Below are 7,702 nucleotides of genomic sequence, written 5' to 3'. Positions count from 1 at the left end.
CTCTTCCAACAGTATTTCGGGCATCAAGATGAGCTCAAATGAAAATGATGTAATGAGATGAAATAATGTACTCTTTGAGACGAACATTTTGATATGCTACACGCTCAAATCGGAGCTACAGATGCAGAGTTACGGCATGATGAAGTATGCTAAAAAAATATGCAAAACTGGGACAAAAACGAGGTCAACCCTAATAATCCGGATCTAGATCTGAGGTGCGATTTTCGAGGTTCAACGGGGGGGCTCGCCGGAGTACTGTAGTCGGCCGGAGTGGAAAGGACTTGCCGGATCCGGCGACGGAGAGCTCGCCGGTGGCCGGAGTTGACGGAGGCGGCGACGAGGCGGACGTCGGCGGCGAGGTAGCCGCGGTGGGGGCGGCGAGGAGCGGCCGGCGCGGGACGGAGCTCGGCTCCGGCCGGCGAGGTGCGTGGCGGAGGCGGCCGGCGCACGGGACGACGATGGCGGCGCGGTGAGAGCCTCTCGGGCGCGGGCGGCGCTCAGGAAGAGGTGGCGGGGCCCGATCGTGGGGGCGGAGAGGCGGGCCTTGGCGGCGGCGGCGGGACGAGTGCCACATGGCGGCTCGCCAATGTCTGCGGGGCGGCGGCGCGAAACGTCTGCCGCGGACCGGACGTGTCCGGCGCGCAGATGGAGCGGGGCTAGGGTTTGGGGGTGATTTGATCCGGGAATTTTGGGGGAGATGCCTATTTATACATAGGAGGAGCTAGGAGAGTCCAAATGAGGTGCGGTTTTCGGCCACGCGATCATGATCGAACGTTCTAGATGATGGAGAGGGTTTTGGTGGGTTTTGGGCCAAATTGGAAGGGTGTTGGGCTGCAACACACACGAGGCCTTCTCGGTCCCTCGGTTAACCGTTGGAGTATCAAACGAAGTCCAAATGACACAAAACTTGACAGGCGGTCTAACGGTAGTAAACCAAGGCCGCTTGGCAAGTCTCGGTCCAATCCGGAAATGATTAACCCCCACACACGAAAAGAGGTAGAAAGGACCATCGGAGGAGATAGGAGCGCCGGAATGCAAAACGGACAACGGGGAAAATGCTCGGATGCATGAGACGAACACGTATGCAAATGCAATGCACATGATGACATGATATGAGATGCATGACAACACAACAACACACGGAGACAAAAACCCGAACCCGAGGAAATAAAATAACTTAGCGCCGGAAACGGCAAGAGTTGGATACATATAAGGTAAATTACAATCCGGGGTGTTCACACCCGCGTGGCGGCATGCAGATCTTCGTGAAGACCCACCACTGCGCCACCTCAGCTGCCTGCCTACCTACATGGCATCGCAGGCGTCGCTGGCCAGGGCGCGTGTCGACACAAGAAGGAGCGGACGGACGAGACAGGTTTCTCCCCCGTCCCCGATAAAGCAAGGACACCTAAGCAAGACGCATTAAATGCGCCTTGTCATGTGATGCGAGGGATAACCTCGCAGCACTGTACCCTTTCCACCTCCTGTGTGCCACTGTGGCAACCCCTTTTTCTATAAAAGGAGGCCCGAGGCGACCAGAGGAAGGATTCGGCTTTTTGGAGCTCCTCACGCCCCATAGCTAGCTCAAGAACACAGATATACAATCCACCAAAGCAGGAGTAGGGTTTTACGCATCCTCGCGGCCCGAACCTGGATAAACGAACCGTGTGCTATCTGTTTGATCCGCTCTTCTCACGACCCCGCGCCCCGCTAACCACAGTAGGGATTCTTGTGATCCCATAGGTGTCGTTCCCACCGACATCTTTGGCGCGCCAGGTAGGGGGCGCAGTTGTGAGAATCGGCTTTAGCAGTTAGTTCGGCGCTTCTTCATCATCATGGCGCCCAAGAAGAAGACGACGGTGGCGGTTGGCCCATCGGAAGCCGGGCAGCCCATCCCGACGCGGGCGAGCAGCGGACCGGTCACAGAAAGGACCCGGGGCACTGCTCGTGAACACCAACACCATCCCAGCAGCCGGAGTTTGGGAGGTGGCGATGTTTGTGCGCCTGGTAACGGGCCACATATCGCCAAATCCAAAGGCGGAGCCAAGCCCTTCGCGGGTGGAGCGGGGCCTTCCAAGGTCATCACCGCCCCGCCCAAAGGCGACGCAAGGGCCTCCAAGACTCCCACGCCGGCGCCAATAGCATGCTCCTCCCAGGCAGCGCGCGACGAACGGCGTAACCACGCCGAAGATCCCGGGCGTCGCCGCGGGAAGAGCCCCGAGCGCCATTCCCGGGACGTAGAAGACCTGCCTACTCGCCGAGGCGCTGGTCAAAACGGCATGTAGCCGCAAGGTCGTGATAGAGCTCCTTCTGACATGGTCAGGAGTCGAAGCGCATCGCGATCCATGCAGGTTTCGCTGCCACCGACGCCAGCAGAGGCCCTGGCGCGCACGCAGTTGCTCCTCGACTTTCCTCCCACTACGGGGAAACCTGACGAATGGAGAGCCACTATCCAAAGCCTTGTTGCGGTGGCCAACAAAGACGAACCAAGTCCGGTAGGGCCCCCGGGTCGACGCTCCGATGGAGTCCCGCGGACCAGTGGCGGAAAAGCCGGCGGCGCCGTGACCATGGTGCATTCACCTCTTCCCCATCCGGTACCACGGATGCCGGCTCGTCGCGACGTCGCGGGCGGCGACATCTCCATAGCATCGTTTGACCCGCGGACCAACTGTGACCAGCGCCAAGTTCTTCGGGAACGAGCCCATGAAGACGCTCGAACCACTATCGAGCGCCGGCGCGGAGCGCGCCACCAGTCAGACAGGCGAGCAGGGCCTGCTGTGAACCACCCGGCCCCGGAGAGCCCTGGAGGCCTACCTTACGAGGTAGGCTGTCCGGCTTTTACCCGTGAGCTGCGGCAGTTCCAGTGGCCCACTCACCGCACCTTCAAACCTGACGTTGGCGAAAAGTACAACGGCAAGACTCACCCGTCTGAGTTCCTCAGCATCTACACCATCGCGATGCAAGCCGCCGGAGCCCGCGACGATAAGGTGCTTGCGAATTACTTTCCATTGGCTCTTAAACCCAACGCCATGTCGTGGTTGATGCACTTGCCGGTAGACTCTATTTCCTCCTGGTCGGATTTGTGCCATGAGTTTGTGGGCGCCTTTACTGGAGGTCACCAAGCCCATGGCCAAGCAAGCGACCTGCATGTCATTCCCCAGAAGGGAGGCGAGAGTCTGCGCAAGTATATACAGAGGTTCAGCCGGGTACAGTACAATATCCCTGATGTTCACCCTGCCGCCATCATCAGCGCGTTCCATCAGAACGTGCGTAACCGCAAGATGCGCGAAGAACTGGCAATGAACAAGGTGAAAGATGTGGCAGAACTCTATGTTCTTGCTGACAGATGTGCCCGAGCTGAAGAGGGAAGGAAGTACCCCGGCGAAGATGCCGGCGTGGAAACCGACTCCTCAGATGAGGATACTGCCGCCCCGGCGAAGAAAGGCCGGCGCCGCAACAGGAAGCGCAAAGGTAAAGCTGTGCTTGCCGTCGAGGGATCTGACGACGCCGGCTCCGCCAAGAAAACCAAGGCAGATGACCCCGGCAAGGAAATTGCCGGATGTGTCGCCTGCCGGGCCTTGGCGGCTGCCGAGAAGCCAGGAAACTCCGACAAGCAATACTGCAAGATCCATCGCACCAAAGGCCATGATCTCCAGAACTGCCGACAGGTTGAGCTCCTTGCTGAGAAGCAGAGGGCTGAATATGAGAGGGGGGACAAGGAGAAAGGCCAGGATGGTGCTGAGGGGTCCGGCAAGAAGCGCGATGGCCAGGCGGGCCGTCGCGGCAAAGATAAACAGTGGGAGAGGCCCGCCCGGGGCCGTGACAAAAAGCCAGAAGACGATGATCATGAAGAGGACGATGAGTCTGGTGACCAAGAATTTCAGAAAGCTACAGAGGCCATGTGTGTCGATGGCGGCACCTCGCTGCATACCTCTCACAGCCAGCTTAAATAGTGGGCGCGTGAGATTACAGCGGCGGAACCGTTGTTTGATGCCCAAAGGCCGCTGAAGTGGTCCAGCACACCTATCATTTTTGACACTGAGGATCACCCTGATCGCACTACTGTAGTCGGGTGCTTTCCATTGTTGGTTTCACCAATAATACGCAACCTCAAGGTGACAAAGATGCTAGTCGATGGCGGGGCCGGTCTGAACTTAATCTCGCCTGCTGTGATCGAGAAATTGCAGATTCCTGATGAAGACCTCGAAGAGGCGGGCACTTTTCAAGGGGTCAACCCGGGAAGAAGTCAACCAAAGGGAAAGGTCACGTTGCCCGTGACTTTTAGGAGTGATCTGAACTACATGATAGAAAGGATTGTGTTCGATGTAGCCAAGATCCCCTTGCCTTACAATGGGATCCTTGGCCGCATAGAGATGGCCAAGTTCATGGAGGCGTCACATTACGCCTACAACACCCTGAAGATGCAGCGGCCTGTGACGATCATCACCATCCCATCAGACAAGAAGGATGCGCTAATTTGCGCTGACCAACTCTACCAACAAGCAGTTGCAGCAGCCGCCACTGCTAAGGCGCTTGCTCCTGCCGCTGGAGCCCCAGGAAGGCAAAAGAAGAAGACCGGTGAGACCTCAGGCACCCACTCCGGCAAGCGCACCTCTTCGGAGTGTAGCACTCCCATCGAGGACGTGCCAGAGAGCTCCGCCGACAGAAACAAGAAGTCCAGGGCCACACTGCCGGGAACCAAGAAGGTTTCTATCAAGGAGGACGGCACAGGAGGAGCTTTTACCATAAGCTCCACCCTTGACGACAAATAGGAAGACGCGCTCATCACCTTCCTGCGGGCGAATGTCGATGTGTTTGCATGGCAAGCATCCGATATCCCCGGCATTCTCAGGGAGGTGATTGAGCACCACCTTGCTGTCTGTCCTCATGCGCGGCCCGTCAAGCAGAGGGTCAGAAAGCAAGCTTTGGAACGACAAGAGTTCATCACAGAGGAGATCCGGAAACTGGAAGCAGCGGGTTTGGTAAGAGGAGTGCTCCATCCAACGTGGTTGGCTAGTCCGGTGGTAGTGCGCAAGGCAAATGGGAAGTGGAGGCTGTGTATTGATTACACAGATATTAATAAGGCTTGTCCCAAAGACCCCTTCCCGTTGCCACGCATCGACCAGATTGTTGACTCCACAGCTGGGTGTGATCTGTTGTCATTCCTCGATGCCTACTCCGGCTACCACCAGATCTTCATGACAAGGGAAGATGAAGAGAAAACGGCATTCATCACCCCATGTGGTACGTATTGCTTTATACGGATGCCTTTCGGGTTGAAGAGTGCTGGTTCAACGTTTGCAAGGGCGGTCCAGATTGGTTTTGAACCCCAGCTCCATAGAAATATGGAAGCTTATATGGATGATATAGTGGTCAAAACCAAGAACAGGGCAACCCTCATATCAGATTTACAAGAAACATTTGCAAACCTACGCAAGATCAATCTCAAGCTGAACCCTGAGAAGTGCGTCTTCGGCGTCCCGTCTGGCAAGCTTCTCGGGTTCTTTGTGTCACAGCGTGGGATAGAGGCCAATCCGGACAAGATCAAAGCTATAGAGCAGATTGAAGCGCCCAAGCGAGTCAAGGATGTGCGTCGGCTTGCTGGTTGTGTTGCCACCATGAGCCGGTTCATTTCCAAGTCCGCCGAGCGCGCCCTTCCCTTTTTCAAGATTTTGAAAAAGGCGGGCCCGATGGAGTGGACGCCAGAAGCCGAAGCAGCATTGCATGATCTGAAGAGGTACCTCTCCTCTGCGCCAATACTAGTTGTGCCTAGGCCACAGGAACCGTTGCTGCTATACCTGGCGGCAACGAACCAGGTGGTCAGCGCCGCACTAGCGGCGCAGAGAGAAATTGATGATGACGTGATAGCAGCGACGGAGCCCGATGCCACCGATGCCGAGACGACGCAGCCAATTGAAGTGCCGCCGAAGAAGAAAATGATGTAGCACCCGGTCTACTTTGTTAGTTCCCTCCTGCAGGGGGCTAGAATGAGGTACTCCGGTGTGCAGAAACTGCTCTTCAGCCTTCTTATGGCCTCGAGGAAGCTGTGTCACCACTTCCAGGCGCACGAAATGACTGTCGTCACTCGCCTCCCTCTGCAGTGGATATTGCACAATCCAGACACAACGGGAAGGATCGTAGAGTAGGCACTGGAACTGTCCAGCTTTGGCCTCAAGTTTGAGAGTACCTCAACGATTCAAAGCCGAGACCTGGCAAAGTTCGTTGCAGAATGGACCGTGACGCCTGATGAAGAAACCCAAGAGACTGCTCTCCCTGGCAAGGAGGCAAGATGCGATTGGATCATGTACTTTGATGGAGCTTTCTCCTTACAGGGCGCCAGGGCTGGCGTACTGCTTGTCCCGCCCACCGGAGAGCACCTCAAGTACGTGATCCAGATGCACTTCCCCAGGGAGGTGTCAACAAACAATACGACTGAGTACAAAGGGCTGCTTGCCGGTCTTAGGATCGCAGCGGACCTCGGAATCAAGAAACTCGTCGTCAGAGGCGACTCGCAACTTGTCATCAAGCAAGTCAACAAGGATTACCAGAGCCCGTTGATGAAGGCCTACGTCGATGAAGTGAGAAAGCTGGAAGAGCGTTTTGACGGTATACAGGCAGAATACATTCCCCGAGCAGAGAAGGATATCGCCGATTACCTGTCAAAACGCGCTGCCCTCAAGCTACCTATGGAACCAGGTACCTTTGTGCTTCGGCTAACTCAGCCATCCGTTGATCCATCAACAGAGCAGAACAAGAGGAGAAAATCAAGGCCCGGCAAGTACTTTCCCGCCGAGCTCCCCGAAGCCGCCGGCAAGGATGTTGCCGGAGACACTGAGCCCGCCACGGGACGGCTAGCTCCGACAGAGCATCAAGCTCTTGCCATGGAGACAGCCTCCGATAGCGGAGGAAATGCCTTTAGTCCTCGCCGTCGAGCCCCAGGCTCCAGCGTGGGCACAGCAACTACCGTCCGATTCCTCCAAACAGGGGAACTTCCTGAGGAGCAGGAAGAAGCGGAAAAAGTAGCCCGTCGCTCTACTATGTACCAGTTCGTCGATGACGTCCTGTACAGAAAGAGGCCGAACGGCGTGAAATTGAAGTGTATCCCTCGAGAGGAAGGACTGGGGCTGTTGGCGGAGATACATGGAGGCATATGTGGATCCCACATCGGGTCAAGGGCCCTTGCCGGCAAAGCGTTTCGGCAAGGCTTCTTCTGGCCCACCGCCCTCCAGGATGCGACGACACTAGTCACCAGGTGTGAAGCGTGTCAGTTCCATTCAAAGAAGCTTCATCAGCCAGCTCAAGCCCTTCAAACCATTCCTCTCTCCTGGCCTTTCTCGGTCTGGGGGCTCGACATACTGGGCCCTTTCCCCCGCGCTGTCGGGGGCTTTGAGTACTTGTACGTTGCAATCGACAAGTTCACAAAGTGGCCAGAAGTGGAAGCAGTGAGGAAGGTCACAGCACAGTCAGCCGTCAAGTTCTTCAAAGGACTGGTGTGCCGTTTTGGTGTACCCAATAGGGTTATCACCGACAACGGCACGCAGTTCACAAGCCACACCTTCATGCAATATATTCAAGACCTCGGCAGCAAGGTCTGTTTCGCTTCCGTTGCTCACCCACGAAGCAATGGTCAAGCTAAGAGGGCAAATGCTGAAGTACTGCGAGGCCTGAGGACAAAGACCTTTGACAGACTGCACAGGAGTGG

Source organism: Triticum urartu, chromosome 6 (genome assembly GCF_003073215.2).
Source record: "Triticum urartu cultivar G1812 chromosome 6, Tu2.1, whole genome shotgun sequence".
Classification (NCBI taxonomy): domain Eukaryota; kingdom Viridiplantae; phylum Streptophyta; class Magnoliopsida; order Poales; family Poaceae; genus Triticum; species Triticum urartu.
The sequence above is the reverse complement of the archived record's forward strand: the minus strand, read 5'-3'. Positions refer to the sequence as shown.